Source organism: Crocuta crocuta, unplaced genomic scaffold, assembly GCF_008692635.1.
Source record: "Crocuta crocuta isolate KB4526 unplaced genomic scaffold, BGI_CrCroc_1.0 scaffold7, whole genome shotgun sequence".
In the NCBI taxonomy this organism is placed as follows: Eukaryota; Metazoa; Chordata; class Mammalia; order Carnivora; family Hyaenidae; genus Crocuta; species Crocuta crocuta.
The window spans coordinates 8,042,867-8,060,422 of NW_027531904.1; the positions used below are offsets into that span (position 1 = coordinate 8,042,867).

At 39.4% G+C, this 17,556-nt stretch overlaps 1 protein-coding gene across 2 annotated transcripts in view; it reads right to left on the bottom strand.

Moving 5' to 3' along the window:
* Nucleotides 1–17,556, bottom strand: part of CPEB1 (cytoplasmic polyadenylation element binding protein 1) — an 84,050-nt gene that overhangs the window by 52,333 nt on the left and 14,161 nt on the right. The gene's annotated exons all lie outside the window — the stretch shown is intronic.

Genomic DNA, 17,556 nt, shown 5'->3' on the forward strand with positions numbered 1-17,556 from the left:
GGGTTCGGGCCCCGCATCGGGCTCTGTGCTGACTGCCAGCTCAAAGCCTGGAGCCTGTTTCAGAGTCTGTGACTCCCTCTCTCTCTGACCCTCCCCTGCTCACGCTGTCTCTCTCTCTCCCTCTCTCCTAGAAATAAATAAAACATTAAAAAAAGAAAAACTAGAAAAAAAAAGCAAAAACAAAAAGCCAAGTAGAAAAAAGATTAAAGTAGAAATAAATGAAATAAAGACTAGAAAAACTATAGAGAAACATCAACAAAACCCAAAGTAAGTTTTTTGAAAACATCTGCAAAATTAACAAATCTTGTGTTAGAACAAACATGAAAAAGAGATCACTCAAATTACTAAAATAAGAAATGAACGTGCAGGCATTAGTATCAACCTTACAGAAATAAAAAGGAGAGGGGCACCTGGATGGCTCAGTCGGTTAAGCATCCAACTCTTGATTTCAGCTCAGGGCATGAGGTCACAGTTCATGGGATCAAGCTCTGCATTGTGCTACCAGCACAGAGCCTGCTTGGCATTATTCTCTCTTCCTCTCTCTCTCTATGCCTCTTCCCAACTTGTGCCCTCTCTCTCAAATAAGCTTTTAAAAAGGGGACAGACTGCAAGCCTACAAATTAGAAAACTTAGGTAAAATGAACAAATTCCTACAAAAACACAACCTGCCAAAACTGACACAAGAAGAAACAGACAGGGGCACCTGGGTGGCTCAGTTGGTTAAACGTTAAGGTCATATCTCATTGTGAGTTCAAGCCCCATTTGGGGCTCTGTGCTGACAGCTCGCAGCCTGGAGCCTGCTTCAGATTCTGTGTCTCCCTCTCTCTCAGAAATAAACATTAAAAAAGAAGATGGAAATAATATTCAAAATGGACAATAAAGATCGGAAAATGCTGAACCTCAGTGAAATCAGGAACATACCGAAAGTAAAACCACATGAGGTATCACTACACTCCCTAAGAAAAGCTCCATGGAAGAGTGACAGCACCAATAGTTGGTGAGGATGTAAAACAGCTGGCACAGATACACTCTGCCAGTGAGTAAGTTAACTGGTACAACCTCTTTGGGAAAGGTTGGGCATTAGTTATTAATTTTGAAGATACTCATTCCTAGATATTAGAGATTTTGTGTGCCAGGATTCACACACAATAATGTTCATGGCACCACTATTTAACAGCCAAAAACTAGAAACAGCCCACATGCTGAACATTAGAATATATTATGAGATATTTTATGACATAATATATATCCATCAATTTTAAGTACAGCTGCAAACAACATGGATGAATTTCATAAACAAGGCTGCCATAAAAAAAATACAGTATGGAATAAAATTCAAAATGTAAATACTTTTTAAGGATATATAAATGAGAATTAAATTTTATAGAGAAAATCATAGGAAGACAATGGTTATATCTGGAGAAACAGATATGACCATTCAAGAAAACATGGAACTTCTGGAGTACTGAGATAAAGAATTTTCCTTCTTGACTTCGGTAATGGTAATGTGGAGGTTTATCAGAGTAAAACAACAGGTTTAGCAATTTCCTGTATGTGTATGCTATGTTTAATATCTTGAAAAGTCAAGCAAACTAGTCCAAAAATGAATTAAAAAAAAAAAAAGATAATCTAAGAAACCAATAAAGTTGAAGTGACAACGTTCAAACATACAAAACTAAAACCCTAGATTCTAGGAGGATTCTGGGAAGATGGAGGTGTAGAAAGCACCAGAAATTATACTAGCACAATCCTTGGGATGTAACTATTTCAGAACTCTGGAGTCCGCTGAAAGCTTGAAAATTCCAGGGGAAAACTTGAGGGTAAACTGCATTAATTTTTGTCAATTTCACCTCCAGGCAGAGCAGCTAGCAGCTACCCATCCCTCAGCCCAGCCACCAGCTGTGCACACATTCCCAGAGCAGCCTGCACAGAGTCCGGAGTATGGTAGGGTCCCCTCCCTAAGAAAATATACCTCAAGGCAACCTGGCTGTACGTGTATAGTATGACAACATCCCTCACGACCTTGTAACATGAGACCACTTAATCAGACCACATGTTTGTATGTTACCATATATGGGAGACAAAGAAGTAAAAAATACATAAAGAACTATGCCACATGGCATTTGGGGCTCAGTTCTTTGAGTACAACCCCAACTGATCAGTGCCAGCAGGAATAAAGTTGCTTCCTGGAAAGAAAAGCCCCCAGTGTCACAACTCTGTGCAAGAATTCTACTACAGAGGGAATTAGGCAAGCAGAAAGGACCCAATCTTCCAAATATCGGGGATGCTTCCAAATATTGCTCTGATCACTGATTGTTACTTCTGATCACAGAGATGCACAGAGTCAACCATTAGTGTTGCACCTCCCCTAGCACTGGAAGCCCTAGACCATCTCCCTCCAATTCAAGTAGCTTCCAAGGGATTAAAGGGCAAGTGCCATTTCCCCCTTTCATTTTCCACATTTTCCCCTTACAGAAGCCAGACACTATCTAGCACATGCTAAGACAATAACATATATGGAGAAAGTTATAATTTTTTAATGATTATTTTTAAAAGAGATGGGGAGAGGGGGAGAGAAAGAGAGAGAGAGAGAACACAAGCGAGTGTGAGAGGGGTAGGGGCAGAGGGAGACACAGAATCCAAAGCAACCTCCAGGCTCTGAGCTGTCAGCACAGAGCCCAACGCAGGGCTCAAACCCAGGAACCGCAGGACCATGACCTGGGCCAAAGTTGGACACTTACCAGACTGAGCCACCCAGGTGCCCCATATAGAGAAAATGATAAATTGACTGCACATGCCCAGGTACAGGCCCAGGAAAGACCTGAGAAAACACCTAGGTATAAACATGCATCAGGCTGATCCTCAACAAAGAAACCATGTGCAACAACCAAAACCAAACAAAAAAACCACAATTAACCCAGCAAAAACATTAACAATAAAAACAGCAACAAAAACCTCAGAAAATGCCGAGAAAGGCATTCCAGAGTTACCACATTATCATCCAGTTTTCAACAAACGAATCAAAGGACATACAAAGAAACAAGTATAGCCTATTCAAAGGAAAAGTAAGAAATCAACAAGAACTGTCCCTGAAAGGACCCTGGAAATATATGCTACACAAAGACTTTAAAAACAGTGGTAAAGATGATCAAGGAATCAAAGGAAGATGTGGATTTAAGTCAAGATAACAATGTGTAAACAAAATGGAAATGTCAATGAAGAGATAGAAAACCTACAAAGAAATGACAAAGAAAGTTCCAGAGCTGAAAAATGCACTACCTGAGATGAAAATTCATTAGAGGGATTCAAAGGCAGATTCAAGCAAGGAGAAGAAAGAATTAGTGAACTTTAAGAGTATAATGGGAATTATTGAGGCTGAAGAAAGAAAAAAGATTTCAGGGACAGATGGTGGGACACCGGCAAGGAGACTAATATATGCATCATGGCAGTTCCAGGAGAGCAGACAAAAAGGGACAGAGAGAATATCTGAAGAAATAATGGCTGAAAACTTCTGAAATATGAAAATATGAACCCTGAAGCAGCACAAAAAAACCCAAGTCAGATGAACTCAAAGACCTGCACGAAGGTCCCTTATAATCATACTTTCAAAAGACAAAGAATCTTGAAAGCAACAGAGAGAAGCCATCTATCACATTCAAGTGTCCTTAGGAAGATCGTCAACAGAGTCTCATCAAAAACTTTTGAGGCCAGGGGCACCTGAGTGGCTCAGTCAGCTAAGCATACAACTTTGGCTCGGGTCATGATCTCACAGTTCATGGGTTTGAGCCCTGTGTCGGGCTCTGTGCTGATAGCTAGCTCAGAGCCTGGAGCCTGTTTCAGATTCTTTGTCTCCCTCTCTCTCTGACCCTCCCCTGCGCGCGCGCGCGCGCGCGCTCTCTCTCTCTCACACACACACACACTCTCTCTCTCTCTCTCTCTCTCAGAAATAAATTTAAAAAATAAAAATTAAAAAAAAAAACTTGGGGCGCGTGGGTGGCTTAGTCAGCTAAGCGTCCAACTATCGCTTAGATCATGATCTCGTGGTTCGTGGGTTCGAGCCCTGTTTCGGGCTCTGTGCTGACTGCCAGCTCAGAGCCTGGAGCCTATTTCAGAGTCTGTATCTCCCTCTCTCTCTGACCCTCCCCTGATCACGCTGTCTCGCTCTCTCTCTCCTAAAAATAAATAAAAATTTTAAAAAAATTAAAAAAAAAACTTTTGAAGGCGGAAAACTGTGGGGCAATATGATCAAAGTCCTTGAAGAGAAAAAAAAAAAAGCCAATTAAGTATCCTATATCCACTAACGTTGTCCTTAAAAAGTGAGGGAGACATTAGGACATTTCCAGACAAATAAAAGGAAGTTCACGAACATTAGGTAGGACCTAAAAAATATTCAAGGGTGTTCTGCACAGTAAAATGAAAGGGCACTAGAGTAACCTGAAGCTACACAGACATATGAACATTTCCACAAGGGTAATTATGTGGGCAATTACAAAATCAGGTATCATTTTGATGGAATATTATCTGGTCATAAAAAGAACAAAATATTGCCATTTGCAACAACATGGATGGAGCTAGAGGATATAATGCTAAGTAAAAGAAGTCAGAGAAAGATAAATACATATGATTTCACTCATTACGTGAAAGATAAGAAGCAAACAATGAAAAAAAATGAGGAAAAAAAAGACTAACAAAAAAACACACTTAAATACAGAGAACAAACTGGTGGTTGCCTGATGGAAGTAAGTGGGAAAATGGATCAAACAGATAAAGGAGATTAATACCACACTTATCATGATGCTTACCGAGTAATACGGAATTGGCGAATCACTACACTGTACGCCTGAAACTAATGTAACACAGTATGTTAACTATGCTGAAGTTTAAGATAAAAAAAAAACCCAACTATCATTTTAATAATGGTTTGTATTGTGCTTTGTTTCCTACAGGATTTCAAAGACTACTGCATTTAAAGAAACAAAACAATGATTAATGTAAAAGCTAGTATTTCTGTCATCTTGCTTTCTACATAAAGATATAAACCTTGTCATAACAACTGGAAGGGATGAGTAGAGACTTGTAAAGGAGCAAAGGTTCTGTATGTTATTGAAATTGAGCTGGTATAAATCCAAGGGTGAGGGTTATAACTTTATGTCGTCAAATGTAACCACCATCCAGTAGTAGCCACAAAGAAAAAAGGCTATATGATACACACAAAAGGAAACAAAAAGGGGATTTAAATATTTCTCTACAAAAAAAGGAAAATCAACTAAACACAAAAGACATTAATGCAGGAAATGAGAGTCAAAAAAGCTGTAAGGCACACAGGAAAAAAACAGCACAATGACAGAAAACCCTCCTTATAATTAAATGTAAATGGAGCATGGGACCCCTGGGTGGCTCAGTCAATTGACTCTTGATTTTGGCTCAAGTCATGATCTCACAGTTCGTGAGTTCGAGCCCCACATCGGGCCCTGCGCTGACAGCAGGAAGCCTTTGTGGGATTGTGTCTCCACTCTCTCTCCCCTTCTCCACTCACACACTGTTTCTCTCTCTCAAAAACAAACATATAACAATTTTTTAAAAATATATAAATGGATTAAAATCTCCAGTCAAAAGACTGGCAGAATGAATGAAAACACATAAACCTATATGATGTCCACAAAAGGCTCACTCAAGATCCAAACACACAAAGACAGACTGAAAGTGAAATGATAGAAAAAATATATTCCATGCAAACAGTAACCAAGAGAGTAAGGTGGCTATACGAATACCCGGCAAAATAGATTAAAACCCAAAAAGCTTATAAGAGACAAGAATGTTGTATGTAAATAAAAGGTTCAATACACGAAGATATAAACATTGTAAACATTTACAGGGGCGCCTGGGTGGCTCCGTCAGTTAGTCAGTTAATTGTCCGACTTTGGCTCAGGTCATGATCTCACAAGTTCATGGCTTCAAGCCCCATATCGGGCTCTGCTGACAGCTCAGAGCCTGGAGCTGCTTCAGATTCTGTGTCTCCCTCTCTCTCTGCTCCTTACCCATTCATGCTCTGTCTCAGTCTCTGTGTCTCAAAAATAAAAGTTTTAAAAAAAAATTTTTTAAATTATAAACATTTACATACCTAATGACAAGACAATCAAAACATGTGAAGCAAAAACTGACAGAACTGAGGACAAAGTCCTACAAGAGTTCAAGACTTCAATACCCTACTCACAATAATGGACAGAACCACCAGAAAGAAGCTACTTATAAATGAAATATAGGACTTAACCTAATAGACCAACCGTATCTGACAGACATATACAGAACATTCTACTCAATAGCAATGAATACACATTCTCAAGTATACATAGGACATTTTCTTGGATAGACCATATATTAGACCACAAATTAAGCCCCACTAGATTTAAAAAGATTAAAATCAACACAAGTTGGTGCTAGAAATCAGCAACAAAATAAAACTAAAAAATTCACGTAACTGTGGAAATGAAACAACATATTTTTAAATAACCATCAAAAAAGAAATCACAAAGGAAATTAGGAGATAACAGACAAATGAAAATGAAAGCACAACATCCCAGAACTGTGTGGCACAGCAAAGGTGGTGCTGAGGGAAATTTATAGCTATAAACACTCTCATCAAAAACCAAGATCTCAGGGGTGCCTGGGTGGCTCAGTCATCTGACTTCAGCTCAGGTCATGATCTCACACTCCATGAGTTCGATTCCCGTGTCAGGCTCTGTGTTGACAGCTCAGAGCCCGGAGCCTGCTTCGGACTCTGTGTCTCCCTCACTCTCTGCCCCTCCCCCACTTACACAGTCTCTGTCTCTCAAAAATGAATCAACGTTAAAAAAAATTAAAAAACCGAGATCTCAAACCAACAACCTAACTTTACAAGGTAAAAACTGAAAGAACAAACTAAGCCCAAAGCTAGCAGATGAGGTAAAGAAGGACAGAGATGCAACATAAAGAACAACAATAAAAATACATTAAAAAAAGTCAATAAAACCAAAACCTGGTTCTTTGAAAAGATCAACAAAATTGACAAATATTTAGCTATATGAACTAAAATAGATTCAAATTACTAAAATCAGTAACAAATGGGACAGTACTATATCTACTCTACAAAAATAAAGAATTTGAATAACTATACACCAAAAAAATTGAATAATCTAGATAAAATGGGCAAATTCCTAGAAACACAAAACCTACTGAGACTAAATCACAAATAGAAAATCTGAATAGACCTATAACTAGTAAGGAGACTAAATCAAAACTAAAAATCTCCCAACAAAGAAAAGCCCTGGATGTGATGGCTTCACTGGTGAACTCTACCAAACATTTAAGTAACTAATACTAGCCCTTCTCAAACCTTCCCAAAAAACTGAAGAGGAGGGAATACTTCCCAACTCATTCTATCAAAGCAGCATAATCTTGATACCAAAGACAGTACAAGCAAACTACAGACCAACATTCTTTATGAACATTGATCAAAAACAAAAGTTGAACAAAAATACTCAACAAAACACTAGCAAACAGAATTCAGCAGTGCATTGAAAGGATTATGTATTATGGCCAAATAGGATTTGTTCCTGGAATGCAAGGATGGTTCAACATACAGAAAATGTATATGCCACATCAACAAAGTGAAAAAGAAAAAAAAAAACACATGACCATTTCAGTTGATGCAGAGAAAGCATCTGAGAAGATTCAACACCTTTCATGATAAAATCAGTCATGAAAATAAGAATAAAAGGAAACTTTCACATAATAAAAGCATTATATGAAAAACCCACAGCAAATTTAATACTCAATGGTAAAACACTAAAAGCTTTTTCCCTAAGATCAAGAAAAAAAAAAAACAGGAATACCACCTTTTATCACTTCTATTCAATATAATGGAAGTTCTAGCCAGAGTATTTAATCAAGAAAAATAAAAGGCATCCAAAGTGGAAAGGAACAAGTATAATTATCCCTGTTTGTAGATGATATTGTATGTTGAAACCCCTAAAGGAATCCACAAAAAAAAATCCTATTAGGATATATGAAATTAAGGGGTGCCTAGCTGGCTTAGTCAGTTGAGTGTCCGACTTCAGTTCAGGTCATGATCTCAGAGTTCGTGGGTTCGAGCCCTGCACTGGGCTCTGCACTGTCAGTGCAGAGCCTCCTTGGGATTCTCTCTCTTTTCCTCTCTGTTCCTCCCCCAACTTGTGTTCTCACTCTCTCAAAATAAAGAACTAAAAACTTAATTAAAAATGTTTTTAAAAAGAATATATGAAATTAAGCAAAATATCAGACTACAAAGTCAACACACACACACACACACACACAGATCAGTTGTACCTCTATACACAATGAGGAATGTGAAAACGAAATTACAAAAACTATTCCATCTACAATAGCATCAAAATGAATAAATTACTTAGGAACTAACAATCAGTGAAGTCAAAGACAATGAAAATGAAGAAACACTGATGAAATAAATTAAGGAGGACATAAACAAATGGTAACACATCCCAAGTTCATGGACCGGAGGACTTCTGTTATTAAAATGTCAATACTACCCAAAGCAATCTACTGACAACTAGGTCAGAGCCTGGAGCCTGTTTCAGATTCTGTGTCTCCCTCTCTCTCTCTCTGACTCTCCCCTGCTCACGCGGTCTGAGAAATAAATAAAAAATGTTAAAAATTAAAAAATTTAAAAAATTTAAATTAAAAATTAAAAAGAAATAAAAACCATCTAACCATCAACAAAATGAAAAGGTAACCTACCAAATGGGAGACTATTTGTAAATCATGTCTGATAAGGGGCTACTGTCCAAAATACATATGGAAAAAGGCATCCTAAAATTCATATGGAATCTCAACTGACCTTGAACAAAAGCAATCTTTAAGAAAAACAACTAAGTTGGAAGACTCCCACTTCCCAATTTCAAATCCTACTATGAAGATATAATAATTAAAACAGTGCAGTATTGGCATACAGACAGACCTATAAACTAACAGAACAGAAAGCCCAGAAATAAATTCTTTCATATGTGGTCAAATGATTTTTGAGAAGGGTGCCAATATTACTTAAGGTGGAAAGGATGGTCTTTTCAACAAATGGTGTTGGGAAAACTGGATATACACATGCAAATAAAATTAGATGTTTAGCCAGAACTATTTACAAATATTAACTCAAAATGGATCAAGGCCCTAAATTTATGACCTCAGGAGAAAACACAGGACAAAAGCTTTATGAAACTGGATTTAGCAATGATTTCTTAGATATGAAATTAAAGGTACAAGAAACAAGCAAAAAAATAGGCAAATTAGGGGCACCTGGGTGGCTCAGTTCATTAAGCATCCGACTTTTGATTTCTGCTCAGGTCATGATCCCAGAATCATGGATCAAGCCCCACATTGGGCTCCACACTGAGCATGGAGCCTGCTTAAGATTCTCCCCTCTCCCTATGCTATCTCAAAAGTGAAAAGACAAATCAGGTTTCATGCAAAAATTTTTAACTTTTTAAAAAATTTATTTTTGAGACAGAAAGCACATGTGTGTGCGCGCACTGGGTGCGGGGGTGGGGGGGGTGGAGGGGTGCAGAGAAAGGAGTGAGAGAATCCCAAGCAGACTCCGCACTGTCAACACAGAGCCCGACTCAGGGCTCAACTCCATTAACTATAAGATCATGACCTGACCAAAATTAATTGTTGGGACACTCAGCCAAACTGAGCTACCCAGGTGCCCCAGATTTCATGAAAATTTTAAAGTTTTATACATCAAAAGGCACAGTCCAGAATAAAAAGACAACCCACAGAATAGGAGATAATATTCGCAAGTCATCTCTGATAAGAGATTAATATCTAGAACATAAAGAGAACTCCTAAAATTCAGCAAGAAAAACCAACAACCTGATTAAAAAATGTACCAAGAGCACACTGTATACACTGTAGGTTAGCTAACTCAATAAATTATATTTTAAAAAGTAAAAGAAATATAACTATTTGCTTCCTAATGAAAAAACCTACAAAGGACTTGCATAGATGTTTCTCCAAAGATATACGAATAGCCACTAAGCGCATGGGAAGATGCTAAACATCACTAATCATTAGGGAAATGCAAATCAGACTAAATTAAGATACACCATCACACTCACTAGGATGGTACTGTAAAAAAAAAAAAAACAAAAACAAAAAAACAAAGTATTTGTGAGGATGTGTAGAAACTGGAGCCCTTGTGCACTCTTGGTGGGAATGTAAACGGTACAGTTACTGTGGAAAACAGTATGGTGGTTCCTCATATTAAAAACAGAACTACCATGTGATCCAGCAATTATATCTTTTGGCATATACTCAAAGGACCAAAAGCATAATCTTAAAGAGATTTGTACATTTATGTTTATAGCAGCATTATTCCTAACTGCTAAAATGTGGAAGTAACCAACTATCCACCAATGTATAAATGGATAAGCAAAATATGATGTATACAATATAATGGAATATTATTCAGATTTAGAAATCCTGACAAATGCTACAACATGGATGAACCTTCATGGCTAAGTGACAAACAGTCACAAATGACAAATACTGTAGAATCCCACTTACATGAGATACTTAAAGCAGTCAAAAATCATAAAAACATAAAGTGTAATGCCAGGTGCCAGCAGTGGCAGTGAGGGAAGAATGGGAAATTATCGTTCTGTGGGTATAGAGTTTTAGGCTTACAGGATGAAGAATCATGGGGATAATGGCTGCATAACAACATGCATGTATTTAATGTCACTGAACTGTGCACTAAAAAATGGTTATGATGGCAAATTTTCTTTTACAATAGAAAAAGAAAAACCCTAGACATTAATCAGTAGGAAATGTGGGGAGAGAACTTATTTGAACTTAAAATTAGGGCCTCTTTCAGTTTCAGTACCCAGTTTGTGAGAATGTATTCATCAAGCAATTGTACAACAACCCCCACCATGTGCCAGTCTCAGCACTGATGATTAGGAACCCAAGGATATTTAAGACCTGGTCCTTTATAGTCTAAACCAGACATCAGGAATTCAACTTCAAAAATCACGACCCCAGCAATGCTCTCACACAATTTTTTAAAATATATTTATTTTTATTTTTAAGAGAGAGCAAGCGAGTGCACAAGTGGGGGAGGTGCAGGCAGAGAGACACACACAGAATCCAAAGCAGGCTCCAGGCTCTGAGCTGTCAGCACAGAACCCGATGCAAGGCTCAAACCCAAGGAATGCAAGATCATGGCCTGAGCCAAAGTGGGACATTCAACCGACTGGGCCATCCAGGCACCTCCACAATTGTGTTCTTTATATATCCACACCATCACAATCAGTACCACCACATAACAAGTGCAGTTATACACACTATTCTACATATTCAAGATCTATAGGTTACTCAACTTTCCTCAAATCCTGTAGACATGTACTGTTATTACTCCTGCGCTATAGTCCTGGAAACTTAATCTCAGAGAATTCGCGAAGATTAGAGCAAGTCACACTGCCAGGGTCTGTTCTCAAATTAATCTGCATCCAGAGCCTGCATTTTTTGTGAGGTTTATAATGAAATGAGCAAATCGAATAGGCTTCTTCAAAACTATCCTTTATCTACCCTGTTTTGAGAATACATGTTTATATTTAGAACACCACACAGGTCAACAAACAATGTGAAATAGCCAAGAATGATCTCACTACAGCTAACAAAGGGAAGAGAATGTGAGAAAAAGGTTTCAGAGCTGATAACCAATCCGTTCTTGAAAAAGATGAAGATTTTTCTAGGCAGGGAATATTCTATTTAATATTTTGCTTAATAGTTCAGCTGTGTACCAGAAGAGCATTTCCTGCATTATTTCATCTAAGCCAGTGACTTTAATTATATAATGGAATCTCAAGAAACACACCAGACAGAATAGGATAAAGAAAAGAACGCGGGCCCAGTTCTAGTGATCTTTCGTTGGATGATGCCAGACCACACATGCCACGTTTTCTTTAAACTGTAGAAAATATTTCACAATATAGACAAAAACAAAATTAAGCAGGCTTTATACCAAGACTGAAAGTTTTTTCAAATGTTTGACAGAGAGTGTACACACGCGAGTGAGGAAGGGGCAGAGAGAGAATCACAAGCATGTTTTGCACTGTCAGCACAAAGTCCAGCTCTGGGCTCGATCTCACAAACCAGGAGATCATGACCTGAGCTGAAATCAAAGTCACTTACCTGACTGAGTGATCCAGGTGCCCCAGACTGACTGAAATTTTTAAGTATGACAATACCTGGGGTCTACAAAGATGCAGAGGAAAATGCTCATGAAATCCTGGCAGGATTGTAAACTGATAAAAACCACTTTGAGGGGCGCCTGGGCGGCTTAGTCGGTTAAGCGTCCGACTTTCGCTTAGGTCATGATCTCGCGGTTCGTGGGTTCGAGCCCCGCGTCGGGCTCTGTGCTGACTGCCAGCTCAGAGCCTGGAGCCTGTTTCAGNTGCCTGGATGGCTCAGTCGGTTGAGCATCTGTCCAACTTCAGCTCAAGTCATGATCTCATGTTCATGGGTTCAAGCCCCTCATTGGGCTCTGTGCTAACAGCTCAGAGCCTGGAGCCCGTTTCGGATTCTGTGTCTCCCATTCTCTCTCTGCCCCTGCCCCTCTCATGTTCTCTGTCTCAAAAATAAATAAATAATTTAAATAATTTAAAAAAAAAAGAGAAAGAAGTTAGCAACTTAACAGTTTGAAGACAATTATATACTCATTACTCTGCAATTCACTTCTAGGTTCATATACTAAAGAAATTCTTGTTACATGTACATAAGGAGATACAAAAAAGGATGTTCACCAAAATATTGTTTATAACAGCAAAAATTGTTTGCCAACAGAGGATTAGATATTGTAGATATTTACGTAAAATGCTACTACTATACAGTAATCAAAACCCACTGATTTGACTTAAAAATGTCAATATGGACACATTGCAAATGTAATACATGGAAAAAAGGCAAATATAACTATACCTTATTTTATTGCACTTTGCAGATACTTCATTTTTTTTTAATAAACTGAAGATTTATGGCAACTCCATGTTTAGCAGGTCTATTGTTGCCATCTTTCCACTAGCATTTGCTCACTTCGGGTCTGAGTCACATTTTGGGAATTCTTGCAGTATTTCAAATTTTTCATTATTTATTGCAATTGTTACAGTGACCTGTGACCTTTGATGTAATTGTTTGGAGTGCCACAACCTGTGCCCACCTAACCGATGGCAACCGTAACCAATAAACGTTAACGTGTTCACACTGTTCCACCAACTGGCTGTTCCCTCGCTCTCCCCCTTTTTGGGCCTCCCTAGTCCCTGAGACACAACAGTGTCAAAATAAGGCCAACTGATAACCCTACAGTGGCCTGTTAAGTGTCCAAGGGAAAGGAAGAGTCACACATCTCTCACTGTAAATCAAAAGCTAGAAATAATTAAGCTCGTGAGGAAGGTGTGTTGAAAGGAGAGATAAGCCAAAAGTCAGGCCTCTTGCCCCAAACAGGCAAGTTGTAAATGCAAAGGAAAAGTTCTTGGAGGACATTAAAAGTGCTACTTCAGTGAACACACACATAAGACAAACAGCTTACATGCGGATACAGAGGAAGTCTTAGTGGTCTGCAGAGAAGATCAAACCAACAACAACCTTCCCTAAGGCCAAAGCCTAATTCAGAGCAAGGCCCTTACTCTCTTCACTTCTGTGCAGAGAGGGGAGGAAGCTGTAGAAGACAAGACTGAAGCTAACGGAGGTTGGTTTATGAGGCCTAAGACACCATCTTCATACCATAAAACTGCAAAATAAAGCATTAAGTTATCCATAAGATCTGAAATCTTTAATGAAGGTTTTCATGAAATAGCCTAATATCAGAAGATGCTGCCTAGGACTTTCATACCTTGAAAGAAGAAGTCAGTGCTTGGCTTCAAAGGACAGGCTGACTGTTGGTAGGGACTAATGCAGCTGCTGACTTTAAGTGGAATCCTGTGCTCATGCGCCATTCTGAAAACCCGAGGGCCTTTAAGAATTATGCTCCGCCTACTCTGCCTGTGCTCTGTTAATGGGACAACAAAGTCTGGACAGTACTTCTGTTCACAACACGGCACACTAAATACTGCAGAACCCACTGGTGAGGCCTGCTGCTCAGGAAAAAAGATTCCTTTCAAAATATGACTGCTCGTTGACAATGCAGCTGGTCACCCAAGAGCCCTGACGAAGATGTACAATGAGACTGATGTTGTTTACACACTGCAGACACAACTGGTCTTCGGCTCAGGTCATGATCTCATGGTTCATGGGTTCGAGCCCCATGTCAGGCTCTGTGCAAACAACTAGCTCAGGTCCTGGAACCTGTTTTGGATTCGGTATCTCCCTCTCTCTCTCTGACCCTCCCCTGCTCACATGGTCTCTCTCTCTCTCTCTCTCTCTCTCAGAAATACACATTTAAAAAAATTTGAAGAAACAACAACTGCAGGGTGTTGTCTGCAGACACAACATGCATTCCTGGAGCCCATCAGTACGGAGGTAATTTCAACTTTCAAGTCTTATTATTTCCAAAATACATTTTGTAAGGCTATAGCTGTCATAGCGTGATTCCTTTGATGGATCTGGACAAGTGAACTGAAAACCTTCTGGAAAAGATTCACCATTCTGGATGCCATTAAGAACATTCACGACTCATGGGAACAGGTCAGAATTTCAACATGAACAGAAGTCTGGGAGAAACTGACCCCACCCCTCAAGGGTGACTTTGAGGGGTTCAAGACTTCAGGAGAGGAAGTCACTGCACATGTGGTGGAAACAGCAAGAGAACAAGACTTAGAAGTTACAAGATTTTTAAGTAACTAAACATGTAAAAATATTATACTCGAAAGGTATTATTCTATTAACTATGTAACATTCCATCACTTGACTATAGAATATAAATATTTCCCTCTTGGAAGACACTTAAGCATTTTTCAAATCTTCACCACTGTAATGATGCTGTAAGTATCCTTTTACATAAATCCTTACTTGCATTTACTATTACTCCATAGGAGAGACTCTCAGATCTGGACATACTGAGTCAAAGAACGTGAGGATTTCTAAGCAAAAATGTTATCTTCGAGGCCAAGTGGTAAGGAAGCTGCAGTGGTAAACATAGGAGCAATGTCAGGAACCCTTCCCGAGCACAAAGATGAATGATGAGTCGACCCTCCAATTCCTCGGTCATGGGAAGGCAGCCCACTTAGAGGTTTGACTTTCATTTTTTCCTCCATTTTGTTGGAGAAATTGGTAATCAGATCTTGAAGGACAAACTAGTTCTTTAATGTCACTGGCATGGACCTCTGACAACTCTCAGAAGAACATCCAGGGACTCTGCATGGCCCACAACATCCACCCTGTCTAGCCCAACACCCCTGCAGCCATAGTATGGTCACTCCCCCTTCCCTACTCCCCCCTTCTGTGCCTAAAACATGCCAAGCTCTCCAAAAAGCCTTAGTCCAGCCTTTTCCGTCTGAAATGTTTTCCCCAGACTCTTTGCAAGATTTAGCTCTTTCTCCTCCTTTAGTACTCTATTTTAAACATACCTCCCCAGAGAGCTCCTGCCTGACCATGTCACTCAAAACATCATTACTTCACAGTAATTACTAAAACTTGCAATTATTTTACCTATTTCTCTATTGAGTTTGGGAGAGCAGGTTCTGAGGATACCAGATAAAGTCAGGAATCCCTGGGGCCTAACAACAGTGACTGGCATGAAGTACACATTCCATAGCGATTTGTTGAATTTCTGGTGAATTTGGCCAAATGCAGCAGTGGTACCAAGTGTACAGTAACCTAAGAAGTAGGAATCTAAAGCTGGATTTTGGAGGGAGGGACCTGAGCTACAGGTCCAAGGTTGGGTTGATCTGCTTTCCCTAATGTGGTAGCGGAAGAAGGTCTCCCAATGTCCAGGTCTTCATCCCTGGAACCTGTGCACATTTCAGAATGAAATACCAACGTCTGCTTGGCCAGCCAGCCAACCAACCCATCCCAATTTTAGGGCAGCATGATCTAGGCTCCAAGGCCAGGACTCCATGTATGGAGTCCCTAGCTCAGGGGAAATCTGAGCTGCAGTAGTCACAGCATCCATTGGAGCCCAAATAAAACCAAGACCAGACCAGACGCAGAAGTCGAAGCCTGGGTATAAGATCGCATGTACCTGAAGACGTGCTGTTTGTGGGAGTTAAGTGTTAGAAAATGACCAAACAGGGGCGCCTGGGTGGCTTAGTCGGTTAAGCATCCGACTTTCACTTAGGTCATGATCTCGCGGTTCGTGGGTTCGGGTCCCGCGTCAGGCTCTGTGCTGACTGCCAGCTCAGAGCCTGGAGCCTGTTTCGGAGTCTGTGACTCCCTCTCTCTCTAACCCTCCCCTGTTCATGCTGTCTCTCTCTTTCCAAGAAATAAATAAAACATTTTAAAAAAAAAAAAAAGAAAAAGAAAGAAAATGACCAAACAACACAGACAGTGACAACAGACTGAGTCTGAGATTAGCCACTTACTAACTAGCTAGGTAGCCTTGCCCAAGTCCTCTAACCTAGATGAGGCTTCATTTTCTCATCTGTAAAATGGAACTGAATCTTTCCTGAAGGAAAGACATCTTATTTTTAGAAGCTGCCACAGCCACCCCACCTTCCACAACCACCACCGTGAATGGTCAGCAGACATCAACATCAAGGCAAGACCCTCCTTCAACATAAAGACTATGACTTGCTCAAAGTTCAGATGATGGTTAGCATTTTTTTTCAATTCAGTATTTTAAAGTATGAATAATTTTTTAGATATAATGCTATTGCACACATCACAGACTACAGAATGGCATAAACATAACTTTCGTATTCACTGGGAAATCAAAAAATCCCTTTGGGTCACTTCATTGTGATACTGGCTTTGCTATGGTGATTTGGAACCCAACCCACAATCTCTCCGAGGTATGCCCGAGTTAAGTTCTCAGGATGTCTGAGGCAACCCAGTGAAATTTAAGCCACTGGTGAGGGTCATTCATATTGCAATATAATTCATGAAATTTTCTCAAAGAAGAAAAACACATCGGTTGAATCGAGAAGATTTTCTGGGTTTTTAAGTCAGCATAAGCTAAAGGAGAGTAAGGGTTATTAGCTCAAGATATACCCCCAATTAAAATACACATGTATTTTTTTGGAAGTCTGAAGAGACAAGACCTACCAGCTTTCCTAGCTCCTCCTATGTACTTCTCCATTTCCCTCCAGTTAGAACAATGTACTAGAAATAAATTCTTAAGTTACCACAAGTCAGTCTCATTTGTGAGGACATCTCTCCTTCAGATGTTTAGCTACTTTATGTTCACATACGCCTGCAATTATTTCCAATGTCAAGTTAGGAAGTAAATCAAAGAATTTATAATGAAAGAGCAGCAATTGCCAATTCTTGTTCTGCAAATCCCATTGCCAAATTTCTTCAAGGTCCACTTAAAAAATTAAAAATATGTTCAACTTTCAACTAAAATAACCCCAATGAGAAACACTCCATCAACAT